The sequence below is a fragment of the Marmota flaviventris genome, unplaced genomic scaffold, assembly GCF_047511675.1.
Source record: "Marmota flaviventris isolate mMarFla1 unplaced genomic scaffold, mMarFla1.hap1 Scaffold_296, whole genome shotgun sequence".
Classification (NCBI taxonomy): Eukaryota; Metazoa; Chordata; class Mammalia; order Rodentia; family Sciuridae; genus Marmota; species Marmota flaviventris.
This window is the reverse complement of record NW_027288174.1, coordinates 103,240-117,971: the sequence shown is the minus strand read 5'-3', so window position 1 is coordinate 117,971 and position 14,732 is coordinate 103,240.

Sequence of the window (14,732 nt, the reverse complement as noted above, 5' to 3'; positions counted from 1 at the left end):
CCAGGTTCATGCTGTTCTCATGCACTGCTGCTTTCCTTTCACAGGAGAGACACACAGTTATAACCCAGAGCTGGGTGAGCTCCTGGAATCAGTAGCTGAATACAGCCCTAGATTATTAGAAACTACTATACCCAAAATAAATGTAGCACCAGGAAGCAGACACTATGTGGAAGGATCAGGAAGAAATCTTCCATAAGTGTATTGGGAGTGCTACTCAGGGAGCTCCCCTTCACCCTGCAGGGACTAGAGACTCAGGGTACTTAAAATCCCTCCATCTTTTCTAGAGAGCATCTCAAAGCAAACTCGTTTGAGATGCAACAAGGATGCAAAACTGACACTAAATGGCTGGGTGGAAGGGGGAATTTTCAATCCAGGAGACCAATGGAAGATGCTCTCTTTTTGGCTGGTGAATAAGGTGACACAGTGGAGTTCTCTGTTGAGACAAGAGACAATAGGAAGAATTGTGCACTTTGTATCTCAGTGTTACTGACCCTGGGGAATGTTCTCTTTTATTGCTGTTTATTAGTCACCATGGTCTTTGTCTTCACCTGAAATACCAGGCCCAGGGATGATCACTGTTACCTCAGTATTGAGCCTCAAATTGACATTTGAAAGAAGGGGGTGGAGATCCTTGCTATGGTTTGAATGTATCCCTGAAAGCTAATTCATAGGAACTGAATCTCCCATGGATCAGTATCTGGAAGGTGGGGCTTTAAAAATGTGATTAGGCCAGCAGGGCTCTGCCTCCATGAGTGGCTTCAGTGCCCTTTATGAAAGGGCTTTTAATAGTGGGTCTTCACACACATGTTCCTGTGCCTTTCCATCATAAGACAAGGTAGCACAAAGGTCCTTTTCAGTTGCCTGCTCCATGTTCTTTGACCTCCCTGACTCCAGAACCCATAGAAAATGTTTTTATTTTCTTAATAAGTTGCCTGGTTTCTGAGATTCTGTTATAGTGACAGGAACCAAATTAAAAACAATTGTTACAATTAGGAGTTTTCCTAATAAAGGGAATTATGAAAGAAAGTCACCCTCAATATATGCCACTTTGGCATAAGGATTATTTTGAACTGAAGGCATTTGAGTTTCTGAAATATCTCTTTATACCTAAAAATAGGGCTTTCCCAAATACCTTGATCATTATTAGTACTCACCGAGAAACAATTACATCTCCCTCTGATAAGAGAATTTGCCACCACACTCAAACAGACATTCTCTACAAACTATCTTAATTCCCTATTAAGGTAATTATAAGTTCTCCAATTTCACCACTCCTTTGGAGTAATTAGTTCTTTCTGTGATGCCTCCGTATACACAAAACTTAAAATTCATAAATCTGTTATGCCTTTGGTTCTGTTCAGCTGTTTCCATTTTATTTCACAGTCCCAACCAAGGCCATTGAACCTCCCAAGGCAGAGGAAAAGATTTTCTTTGTTTTCCTGGAAAGCATGGACATGTATTATTACTATCTTTCTAAGACATTATTGCATAGCTTCTGAACCATGTCCATACTTCCCACAAGGTTCACCTGTGCACATTGCTGTGGTTCCAAACTTCCTTTCTGCATTTTTGCCTCAAATGTTAGAGAAAGTTTGTTGTGTTTCACCTTTTTTCAGCCAATAATATCGTAACAAGTCTTGTTGTTGTGCTGCATATCTTGGTTTGGTGAAGGTTTCCTTAATGACATTTTACAGACATATCTCTCTCTGTTTACACTTTGTTTCCTCTTTCCAATGACAAAGGAGGACAGAGCCTGTGAAAGGCTCCACATCACATGTTTATCTGTGCCCCACAACTGGCCCTGGGGGGTTGAAACCATGGCCTGGCACCTATACACCTGATATTGCCAGCCTGCCCAGAATGTAGCCAATTTCAGACTGAAAAAGACTTAGGGTCTCCTCATGGGGAATATGCCATTCCCATGACCAGTCTCTGGCCATTCTCACACGCACACACCACACTGGAATTAGACTGAATTTGAAGACCTGAAGTAGCTCTGATGCACACTTCTTCAGGGGAGTAACTCCTATCAGACTCCTCTTTAGATTCCTAAACTGGAGTTGGTCACCCTTACCACTAGGGGTGCTAATTTCCAACATTTTTGCTAAGATACAAGGCTAGGGTGGAGGGGAAGTGTTGGGGGTTTAGCTCAGTGGTGTAGCACTTGCCCAGCATGCCTCAAGTACCTGGGTTCAATCTGCAGTACTGCAAAGTGTGAATGAATGAATGAATGAATGAATGAATGAAGTAGGCAAGGTGGGTGAGTGGGAGATAGGACTGATGGGTCGCCAGTTTTGCTTTAAACAGCTCTCTGCCCTGGCCTCTTGGTCCTAATAAGGTGGCTGTAACTTTTCCTGTGGGGACAAGGCACTTCTTCCTTCATTCTCCAGACCCACAGCAAAGGAGGCAATTGGAGATGCTTCAAGTACCAGAGAGGGTTTTGGCTAGGGGAGGAACTGGTAGGATAGTGGGGGAAGACTGTAGTAGCCAGCTTGAGAGTAGGTGAGATGAGGGTCCAAAAGGGGTCCCCTTACCTCTCTGGGGCACCTGTCCCCTCCTGCAAACAGCTGAGGTTCATCTGGGAAAATGATGGAATTGATTTGATGGAATCAGCCAGAGGAGTGTGGGAGATCCTAAGGGCTGCTGGAGATGCACATGGTGGAGTCTGCAATCTCCGTGGGCATCCCTTCCAGTAGGGCACCTGTTTGGGGGAAGCATAAAAAGTCATGGAACAGAGCAATTTCTTTCTGTGCAGTGGCACCTCCATACTTTGTAGAAAAAAAGTAATTCAGAGGCATCAGTCTTACTTGAAAAGTGAGTGGAAAGGGAGGGTTCAAGTGCTTGAAACTTTGCCACCACTGCAACACCTCAAAGACAGAGAAGCCATCAATGACTCATTTAAAATGTTAATTTGACAGAACCCCAGCTAAGTAATTAGGGAGCCCTCCTTTGAAGGTTTGGGGGCAGAGTTTCCTGTCCCAAAGGGATGCATTTCTCTGACTTGCCTTAAAAGCTCTGAGATGTATATAAAAGAAAAGGGAACCCAGACCAAGACAGAGGGGTGGCATGCAAGGAGGACCCAGCACTGCTTCCTGCTAGCACAGCTGTTGGTGACCTGGAGGCCCTACTTTTCCCTTAGACCAGCCTGATGTATGCCCGCCTTGGGTGATACTCATCCTGCTCTCATCACATGCAGCCCTCTGGGTCAGTAGCTGGAGACTTCAGTAATTGGGGACCCAGACTTGGCCAAGAAAAAGAAAGGTTTGGTTATGTTGGAAGTGCAGGTTTGGGGACAGCCAGCGGGAATGGAAATCTCACTAGCAGCATTGACTCACCAACATTCCTGCTACCTTCTCACATCTGGTGTAAATTTACCTGCTGCACCGCTGATGGAGCCAGAAGTAATGCCTTTGGCTTTGGTAAAGCCATAAACTGGGTTTGGATTTTGCAGGATTTTGGATTTTGACACCAGCAACTGGAATCGCAGATCACTAGCGCCTTACCCAAAAGGAAAGGAGCCTGCTTTTCACCTTAGCACTGCCTTTAGTTGCACGGAGAGAACGTTTCTCCGCACTCTGGGCGTTCCCTTTCTCAGTCCTAGGCCGGTTGGTGCAGCCTTTCCCAGGTTGTCGTTCTGGGCGTTCCCATTTGCTCTCTGACCAGCAGCGCGCCCCCGACAGTTTTCCCGTCACAGCACATATTCGCACCAAGCCTGGGTGGCACTAAGTCTCCTTTCTTTGCGTCGCCAGATTCTAGATAACAGCACCGTGGTTGGCGCCAAAGTGGAAGTTTGTCGCTGGCAGCAATAGCTAGTTGAGGTCCTTTGCGGAATCCCAGCACACCATTCTCTCCCGCCTACTTTCTCTTGGTCTCGGCTCAGCTAGTTGTTCCGTTGGCGCGTTTTCTCGATGGCACCGCCGAATACATAGCTCTGATGGGTCCTAAAGTGCAGTTTCCGCGGTTGCCCGGATCAGAGTTCCTTAGTGGTAGCCCGGCTGGCAGGGCCACCGCGCCTGTGTTCCCCAGCCCTTTGGCTATAGCGGCGCCTGCGCTTTTTCTTTCCCAGATCAGTCTTCCCAGCGCTGTCCTCTCTTTGGCCGCCAAAGAACCCAGTTTTGTTTGGGTGGGGCTTCATCTCTGTCGCAGGATCCCTGTCCTCCCTGCGTCCTGCGTTTATTGGCTTAGCAAGCTTCGATTTAGAGGCGCCTGTGATTTCCATTCCTTGTCCGCCCCAGTACCAGAAGTGTCCTGATTGGAGGCTAAGCTAGAAGCCAAAGCGCTTCCTGGGGTTCCTCCTTGGGTTTCCAGATCCTTGGAGTCCCCGCTTGTCCCTGGCGAGCTGAGACTTAACACCAGAGGGCGATCGCTTCGTCGGAGCAAGTCCGGGATTGGCCATTTCTTAGTGTTTATTCCAGCCTCCGATTTTTAGAACTCGGGTTTAGCAGCAGCACCTGTCATTTAAGTGGAAGCAAGTTCCGGATTGGTGAGAGCAAACTCCATTTCAGCTTTGTGGGTGATGGTTACGTCGGGTACAAACGTGGGTACTGGCGAATGCCATTTTTCTGAAAGGCCAGTTCAACAATTGTCACTTTAGCACTATCCGCAGTTTCTTTTTCCTAACAGGTTTGGTTTTGCAATGGAGGGCTCCGCTTTGACTACGTTCGGGTTTGTACCTCCCTGGGAAACGCGATGTGGCCACCAAAGCCATTTCTCTCGGTTGCACCAGTTCCTTATCTCAGCGGCATGCAGCTGCCTGTGACTTTTTTATTCACGTAGAACTCAGGGAACACCGGCTATTGGGACTTTTAGGCATCGCCAATATCTCTGTCTTTTTAATCTTAGAAAATATAGGTTTAGGCAGAAAAGGTCTCAGATACATCCCACGGGAATATCACAATCCAAGATGACACCATGCAACAAACCATGGTTTGCAGTTTCCTTGTAGGGCTCTCTGTTTTGTTCATTTTGAAGAAATTTTTCTTTTGGTAAATTTTGCCATGCGTTTTGTAGTGTTTTCGTGTTGGCTTTTAATAATTTTATTACTTTTTTGTACTTACGTAAATGTTATGCTTGTCCTAGGGATTCCCTCAGTGTCGCCCAGGAGCTTTGTGCCTCCTTGAAGGGCACCCCTTTCTGCACAGAAAAGCCCTCTTCACCATGGCTGATTTTGGGACTGTCAGCAAAAGAGTCTCTGCAAAAGAGTCCAATGTAGATAAAATTCCTATTTTCCTGTCATCCTGTTTACTTGGCCACTGGCTGAGAAGATACCAGCACTCCAAGTGCTGGACACCCCCTTACTAGTTTTCACAAACCTATACAGTATAGTACTTTGAAGAAATGTGCAAACAAGGCCTCTGGCCTTGAGCTGGGCTTCACAGAGATGTCTACATTTTTAAGATAAGTTACAAATGGGCTCCATGGTAACAGCTGGCAGGGGGAGGAAAGAAAGGGGAGAAGAAGCTCTCCCCTTCTCAGGTGTTGTCCTTGAAGAGTTAACTTGACCAGAACAGTGAAAGAAAAAGCTGCTTTTATGTGAACTTTTGCAGATTTTGAACTTCTGAGCCCCTCCCCTTACACACTGGGTATAAAACTCTGAAACTCCCTGAACTCGGGGTTCAGGGGATTGATTGATTACAGCAAAGGTTGTACCCTCTGAACCTGGCTGCAGCCAAATAAAACTATTTCCTGCTGTCTTCCGGTGCCTTGCCTCATTTGTCCCTACAGCATCCTGACTTGTTCCTCCAGGAGCCAGTGTGATGGTTTAGGTGTGCTGTGCCCCAAGAGCTCACATGTGAGACAATGCAAGGTTTGGAGGAGAAATGATTTGGCTTTATTAGCCTTAATTTAATCAATGAATGAATCCCTGACGGGATTGACTGGGTGGTAACTGGAAGCCGGTGAGGTGTGGCCAGAGGAAGCCATTTACTGGGGGTGTGGCTATGAGGTATAGGTCCCTATCTGGTGGGTGGAGTCCCCCCACTTCCTGCTGCGGACCACCATGTGAGCTGCTTCCCTGTTCTGCCTGCCCTAAGCCCAGAGGAATGAGGCCGGCCTTCCATGGACAAGACCTCTGAAACAGTGAGGCCTTAAATAAACTCTTCCTTCTATAATTGTGCTGGTTGACTCCTTTTAGTCACAGTAGCCAAGAAAGCTGACTAAAACAGCTGGGAAGCAGGGCTCCGCCTCCGCAAGGCTAGTGTGCCTGCCACCAAGTTCTGGTGCCAGCACTGCTCCTAGCCCTACAGGGAGCAGGGTTTCTCACCAGCCCTTGGGGCAGCAGTGCCCAGCGGATTTCCAGGTTGCCATTCTGAGCCAAGCGCCCCCAAACCGTTTCTCCCTCAGGAGACCTGGTGGTTTCCTGTGCAGCTGCTTTCTTGGTCCTAGCACCGCAATTTTCCCAGGGCTACTTTTCATTGAGGAGGTGTTAACTGAGAGGACTGGGCTCAGTTTTTCCATCACAGGTTGTATTTTCACCTCCTGTATGTTTTTGCGGGGGAAGGGTAACCGAACCCCAAGAGATCACCCCTTGGTGACTGCAAAGCCAATCAGCACAGGCAGAAGGCCTAGGAAAGGGCTACTACTTGTAGTAAGCAAGGGGCACGCTGGGGATGATCCCAAACCGGTGACTGGTGTCCCCCAAACAAGGAAGGCTGGGGAAACACTTACTTGGAAGACCTCAGGCCTATGCATGCAGGTATGACTTATGACAAGTAGAGGGTAGACAGTTTCCTGTGCATGCTCAGTTCAGAAGCTTAGGAAGGCTGGTTCCAAGATTTGGGCTGAAACGTACTGGGACCCCTCCTAGCCTGAAACTGTATGCAATTGAGTGAAACCTGTGGGTGCTAAAACAAGGTAGGTTTGGGGATCATCATGGACTGTAGCTATAACACCACAACTTGAGCTCCTTTTGCAACTCTTTTATTGCAGCAGTTTGAAATCCATTTCATTATGACATAAATCACAAATCAGATCAGTAAAATGGACATTCCTCAAAAAATTTAAGTAGCCCAGAAAATAAAGGTAATGCCCTAGTGAAGCCAGGAGAATAATCTGGTGAATCAGTCATTTATTCCTGGGTGCTCCTGTGGATATTTGTTAAAGCCTCCATGCCTGTTTTGAATCTTTTCAAGGTGCTTTTGGATTTCACAAGTGTTAATATTAATGCAGTGGGAAGTATATTGGCAATAGAAAACACATGCTTTTTGCTTGGTTGGAATATAACCTAAAAGAATTTTGTTATGGCACACTGATTTTCCTAAGAATTCTATAACCTTTTGCTGGGTGCTAGATGGCCCAGGAGGTTTCATTAGTTGTGCTTTTTTAGGGTGAAAGACTTGTCATCACATGTAAAAACACAGGCACAAGCTGTCACATTCCTGAGCATGTTTAGTTCCAGACCATGCTTCTTCAGACCTGTGTTCACTGGTGGCAGAGGGAAGCCCTCCTGGGTGGAAAATTTGGCATTATAATGAATTTGAAGCCAGTGGCCTCCAGATTCCTGGTGAAGGGGTGTTTCCAGGCAGCTTGGACAATGGTAGCTGCTAGATATAGCCAAGCCCTCCTCCTGCTGTTACCGCTGTTGACCGGTGACGAGTTCTTGCTTCCCCAATGTTGAAGAATAACACCAAAGAAGCACACCGAGGCAAGGTCAGAGTAGAAATTAGAAGATTATTAAAGGACAGCAGAAAAGACTTCTCCCGGAGGAAGAAGGGGACCCAAGAGGTGGAATCCGTGGAAGTGCGGTTGTTTCCCCTTTTTATAGTTTTGGTGATGGAATGTAGGTTGGAAGGCCCGAGGGGTGGGACACAGGTGGGCCAAAGAAGTAATCTGGTCAGGAAGGACTTCTGAATCAGCACCTTTTTGCTGGGGGCTGTTCATTAACATTTCTTTGAGGTGGACTATTCCATGAGTTGTCCTGTGTTTTCCCTGAGTCATTCTCCGCATGGCCTCCATTTTAGATTTCACTCGATATTAGACCCAATTTACCTAACTACACTGACTACCTAATTTTAAATCTGGCTTCACTGCCTTGCTTGGAACTGCCAGTTCTAGTCTCAGGAGTCCCACTCATTCATTCTTGAGGACCAAAGCACCTGAGGTGCCACCGCAGGCTCCTGGGTCTTGTGTGAACTAGGGTCAAATCATGTGATGATATGGGTCTTCCCCCACTTTGGACAGTCTCTTTTGCTTCCTTAAAAACCAGAGAGGAGCCAGCCAACAAGGATTTGTAGCAGACCAGTGGTATCCCAAGTTTCTGGCTCAGGGACTCCAGGCTGAGTGAGTACAAAGCACACCTGCCCAGGGTCCATCCCACACAGTCCTCATCACCACTAAGCATCCACCTCTCATGTGCAGACTTCCAGCTTAACCAGGTCCTCCACCAGAACTATAGCAAAGCTTCTTCAAAGTCCCTGTGTTGAGAGTGATGGAGCAATAATGGATACTTGCCCAGCTTTAAGTGGCCGATCCACTGCAGCTCCATGGGATGCGAATCAAGACAGTTCTCTACGTGTATATGTGTACTTCTGCTGAATAAAACAGAACAGTGTCCAGTAACCAATCATTCCTATGCATGTACATGTAAGCTGGGATTTTAAAAACAATAGCCTCAACTTATCCCCATGAGATTTGGCTACCAAATGAGCTTCACAGTCAAATATATACTCCAAACATTAGGTAAAAATGTTTTTGGATTATTGTATTGCTAATAAAGAGTCATTGAACTGTACTCCAAATTGTTCCTTGCAAGAAAGCCACAACCCAACCCACTATCAGGAGTTGGGCGCAGTGGTGCTTGCCTCTAATCCCAGCGGCTCAGGAGGCTGAAACAGGAGGATCAAGTGTTCAAAGCCAGCCTCAGCAACTTAGCCAGGCTCTAAGCAACTCAGTGAGACCCTGTCTCTAAGTAAAATAGAAAAAGGTGTGTGTGGGGGCTGCTGGAGATGTGGCTAAGTGCCCCTGCCCTGGTACCAAACAAAAAGAGAATGCCTACGGGGCCTCCATTCTCTTGGCGAAAGCAAAGAATATTACATAAATCCTTCTCTTCCCAGTGAGAGGTCTTATTGATGTCAATACCAGAAATAGTTGAGGAGGAAAGCGAGAAAAAATTGGGGAAAATAATTCCTTTCCATTGCTTACTGATAGTTTTTCTTATCTGTACCTCCTGAGAAATAAAGTGCAATAAAGTAAATTAAAGACTTTAAATAATGGCATTTCAGTGTCCCTAAAATACATCTGTGTCACACTTCCTAGCCTAGGTCTTCTTTGGAGAAACTCACTAAAATATTCCCTGAAATACTGAAAATGCAAAGTTACCCTTCAATGGAGTGCAACACATGGGAAAAAAAGTAGTACTTTGCAATTCACAACAGGGATGTGTATGGTTCTTCAATATTAGAATCCACATCAACAGAGGCCACACAGAGAAGTGTGACTGCAAATGGAGAAGAGGATGTGCTGGAAACTGGGGTCTATCTAAATGCCCTGACATTTTGCAGCAGTCCCAAAGGACGAATCATTATCTCTAATTTTCACTTCCTGATATCTTTGATATTGTGCTGATCATCTATTTTATGTCAGTGTTCTCCTTGCTTCTCAGAATGCAATGGGTGCTCTCAATTCCATTCCCTGTTGACCCTATTGACCCTATTAAGGTTCTGGCACCTTAGCCAATTAATGGATGTAGGGATTCCAAGCAAGACCCTGTCTCAAAAAATAAAAAGGGGTGGGGACTGGTAGTAGCTCAGTGTCATAGCGCCCCTGATTTCAATCCCCACTATCAGGAAGAGGTAGGGGAAATTGCACTCTTATGACTTGATGGCAGATTGTCCTGCTTTCAGGCTTGTTATAGTTTAGGTATTAGTTGCCCCCCACCAAAAAAAAAAAAAAAAACCTCATGTGTGAAACAAAGCAAGAAATTTTGGAGGGGAAATAACTGGGTCATGCAGATTTTAACTTAATCAATGCATCAGTCCTCTGATAGATATTAACTGGGAGGTAACTATAGGCAGGTAGGGGGTAGATGGATGTTAGAGTCTGTAAACGAGTCAAGATGGCGCTTGGCATTTTGCCAGAGCCATTAAGTGTGGAGATTCCTTATTGGTTGACTGCTGTATCTAGTTTATGTTAATTAAGATAAGCTGTGTATTCAATAATGTATATATACCCCTCCTGTCCTACAATAAACGGCTCCCACTCCTGCTGTATCAATCTACACAAGTTGCTCGTCACCTCCCGGTTATTTTGCTGCAGCCAGACTGCAGCAGATGGAGGAGGTGGGTCCTTGGTAGCTGCCTTTGGTTTATATTTTGTCCTCCTTAAGTGGAGCTATTTTGTGCTCTCCCTCCCCTACTCCACCTCTGCTCTCTTTTCTGGTTCAATGACCTGAGCTGCTTTTCTCCACCACACAGGATGTTCTGCCCCACCTTGGGCACAGAGCAAGAGAACAATGGAGTTGGTTACCTGTGGACTGACATCTCTGAAACCGAGAGCCCCCAAATAAACATTTTCTCTTCTAATTGTTCTTCTCATATCTTTTTATCACAGCAGTGGAAAAGCTGATAAAACAAACCCAGGGCCTGGCACAGTGCTGGCACATGCTCAGTTCAGCTCAGGAGGCTGAGGCAAGAGGATCAAGAGTTCAAAGCCAATCTCAGCAAATTAGCCAGGCACTAAGCAACGCAGTGAGACTCTGTCTCTAAATATAATACAAAATAGGGCTGGGGATGTGGCTCAGTGGTCGAGTGCCCCTGAGTAAATTTCTGGAACAAAAAAAAAAAAAAAAAAAAAAGGGCCAGACGGCCACAACTGTCCACCTCAGTCCTGTTTCCTCTGGTGAGCTAGATTGGTAGAGCAGGATTCCCAGAATGGGAACTCAGAATGGAAAGGACATTTGTGTAGAAATTTGTCTGCACCCAAGGGAGCCAGAGACTATGCATCTCCAGAACCCAATGTTTGGAGGTGTGTTTGGAGAGGAGAGATGCTGGAGGCCTCAGGGCAACTTGAGGCTCACATGTGGCCCCCTGAGACAGACTCAGGGAAGAAGTGCCGGGAGATCCAGCAGGATTATTCCCAGACTAATTTCTCTGGGTAGCTGCCTGTCTGCTAGCTAGACCAAATGTGTGTAAATAACAGGATATCTATGGCCCCTGGCCACCCCCTTCTAAGAAGGAACAAGCCACCACCAGCCCCATGCCTAGTAGAGCAGAGCTAGAGAGGGTCCTGCACCCATTACATCACAGTATAAGACACCAATTTTTAAGTACCATCAAATAGCATAAAACTAAATAAATACAAAGATCTAAGTACTGTGATCAGTCAGGCTTTATTAAATCAACAGTGATCTATATGTAAATCCATTGATTACTTTACAGTAGTAGGTTTGTCTCAGATGAAGCTGTATTATACTTCCAACATGGAAATGATATGAGGGAAAAGAAAGAAAGGAAAGAAGGAAGACAGAACCTGCAAAAGATATGTCCATTTTACTTTTGTTCCCATTAAGTTCTTCTTTCAATTCATGATACTCATCATTCACTTTTACCACCAAAGAGTATTCAAGAAACCTCCTTGAAAAAGTGAGAGCTGACTTGGCCTCCATTTCAGAGAAGCTTAAAATAAAGGCTGCAGCAGTTTGAGAACTTGCTGAGGGTCACTCATCTAGAAAGCCATGCAACTGCTCTGTGACTCAGTTTGAGACTTTAGCTTCTTGCAGTTGCACACATGTACACAAATTCTGAAATCCTTTTAATTTAGCACTCTGGAACCAGAACACTAAACTGGGGAAGTGAAAGACCACAGCAAAACTGACCTGCCCTGCTCCTCAGCATCCTAAGTCACCATTCACACATTTCCCTTCCAGACTTTCTCTGTTCAAAGAACAGGGTTCTAGACTGTGCTCCAAAACTAGCAATGTGATTTGGTGCAATAGTGAACCAGCTGCCCCCAAACAGCTTTCCTCTCACAAATCTGGTGGGAATTTTTCTTTCAAAATCTTATGCCAGTCTCCTCTCAACCTCCATAATTTCATCCAGGAGGATAAGATTCTGTGTGAATATCATTAATTCTGTTTTAGGAAGTAATTTGCTCCAAAGACTGCACTCCCCAACCAGCTTTCCGGAATCTAGATAGGACTGCCCAGGGGATCAGAAGGGAATACTCAGACAAGTGCTCATGATTTCTCACACCAATCCCCTGCCATAATCTGTGTAACCTGTCAGAGAGCAGTATGTGGCTGCAGGCAGTGGTCCTGGGAGTTCAACAGACCAGGTGGCAGAACTTCTGGGTTCAATATACTGTGGAACATGGCCACCCGATTTCTCTCTGGACCTGGATGATCTGCCCTGGGTTGACCAGGAGTTTCACTGGAACCTGATTTCCAACACCACTGTCCCTCACCCTCCCCTAAGCTCCACACCCCCAGCCCATTGCCTAGAGCTTCTTCCCTGGGACATCTGTGGAAACTGCTACTTTCCTCCCAACTACTTCCTGGCTTGGTTGTTGAGGGAATGTTACTAAGGAAACGTGAAGCCCTGTGCCTGGCACTCAAACCAGCAGAAGAAATACACGGGGTTTAAATTAAAAAAATAAATAAATAAATAAGTCATGAAAAACATTTCTTCATTGCAATTAGGAAACAATACAAACCAAACACATCCATTCAAGGCCAAACTCTCCAAAAGAAAATTTAAAAAGCAAAACATCTGGGCAACCATTTCCATAAAGTGAAGCTGCACACCTGGGGCAAGGGCTGTGGGTGGAACTCAGTGTAGCATGCCCCAAGCCCTGGATTCAATACCCATGCACGGAAAACAAAAAACAACACCCAGTGCAGTCTGGCAATATCAATTTTCCATGTAGCATACTAAGCCAACGTTGTTGCTAACTGGGGTTGCTGGATAGGCTAAATTAAAAGGATTTCAGAATTTGTGTACACTTGTGCAATTGTGACTGTTGCAAACTGTCATGCAACCAAGAAATCCTTGGCGAGGGTAAGAGAAAGCTGGTAATGCCTAAGTCATCCACCAATTGGGTATTCTGTGCAACTAAGAAGTCTGAGGCACTGCTTGGCTAGTACTGGTTTCCTTCCACTAAGTTCTGACCTGAAAATGCAACCTTGGGAGGTGCTTCAAATCTCAAGCATAGCTAGCTGGATTTGAAAGAAAAAAAGGAAGGAAGGAAGGAAGGGAGGGAGGGAGGGAGGAAGAAAGAGAGAGAGAGAGAAAGAAAGAGAGAGAAAGAAAGAAAGAAAAGAAAAGAAAAGAAAAAATCTTTCACCGGAACTTGCTCAGAAAAAGAACATTTCACAGCACAACTAAGAAATCACAGGCAAGGAATAAAACAGAAACGTGTTGAACTTAATTCGTTCACATTCAGAGGTGGAAAATTCTGAGACTAGGCTAAGTTGGATCTCCTGGGCCTAGCTGCACTTGCCTGGACAAAGAAATCTCAGATATGGCCAAAGGGAGTCCTGCTACACTTAAGTAATGGTAGCACTCACCTTCAGTGCTAAACCTTGCCTTCCACAGCAAACCTAAGTGGAAAGACTGCTAGACATGCAAATCAGCAAGGAATCTTTCCAAACTGGTGATCTGTGCACTTGTCCCATGTGCTCAATCACCTGGTCCTACCAAGAGAAATCATAAGATTGATAACCACCCCCGCAGGACTTTTGACAGAATCAAAATTACTGAGCGTGAAACGCAATGGACCGCATTCCTTAAAAAAACAAAGACATGACAATAGAAATAAAACGAACTGGGTGGGACTGAAAAAAAGACAAAAATATACAAAATGCATAAATACTTAAACCAAATCAGTATGTAAAATCAGCATGGTGGCTCATGCCTACTGTAATCCCAGCAACTTGAAAGGCTGGGGATCATAAGTTTGAGGCCAGCCTCAGCAATTTAGTGAGCCCAGTCTCCCAAGCAACTGAGCGAGAGGATGTCTTCATAAATAAATAAATATTTTAAAACCACGTTGTAATAACGAAAGGGATATGAAATGAGCAAAGCCACGGCATATGTATATTTATATTTATATTGCAAATCGTGCTAAGTAACAAAACTTAATGAGTATTAAGGATTAAAAAATAAAATCGAGAAACCAATTCATTCTTTGAAGCTACAAAATTCTGAGAGTGATTCTAAAATCGTACATGTCATATCTAAAAGTTGAAATGGATAAAAGTTTAAAGTTATGGAAGGGAATGTGTAATAGGACGAATACAAACGTTTGAAACAGAAGAAAACGGCAAGCAATAGGCGACCTGAAACGTTACAGAGAATCTTCAGGAGAAAGAATTTTTAAAAATTGACAAAGAATAACTAAAGGCAAATCTCAGTGCGCTTTGATTTCCTAGTGAAGTCGTTTTGTAACCCAGAATCTTTTCAGAGTAAGATCCGAGCAGCTCCTTCTCCGACCTAAGGCTGCCTCGCTGCCAGAGAAGGATGGGCAGCACCCCCAGGCATTGAGAACTCGGGCGAATCCACCAGGAGGGCTGAGGAAAGCAGGTGCGGGTTCCACCAGTTGGAGGAGACAGGTCGGGAACTGAACCAGAGCCGGCTCAAGGGCACTCGGAGAGACACTGGTCCGCAGAGGTCTGGGTGTTTGGCGGCTTGTCGCCGGGGTAGGGGCTGGGGGGCTGCGTCCTTGGCAGTGAAATCCGCTACAGCTTCACTACCTTGGGCTCTTCCCCAGGCTCCTCCCCATCTGCCTCCAGTTTCTGGCGT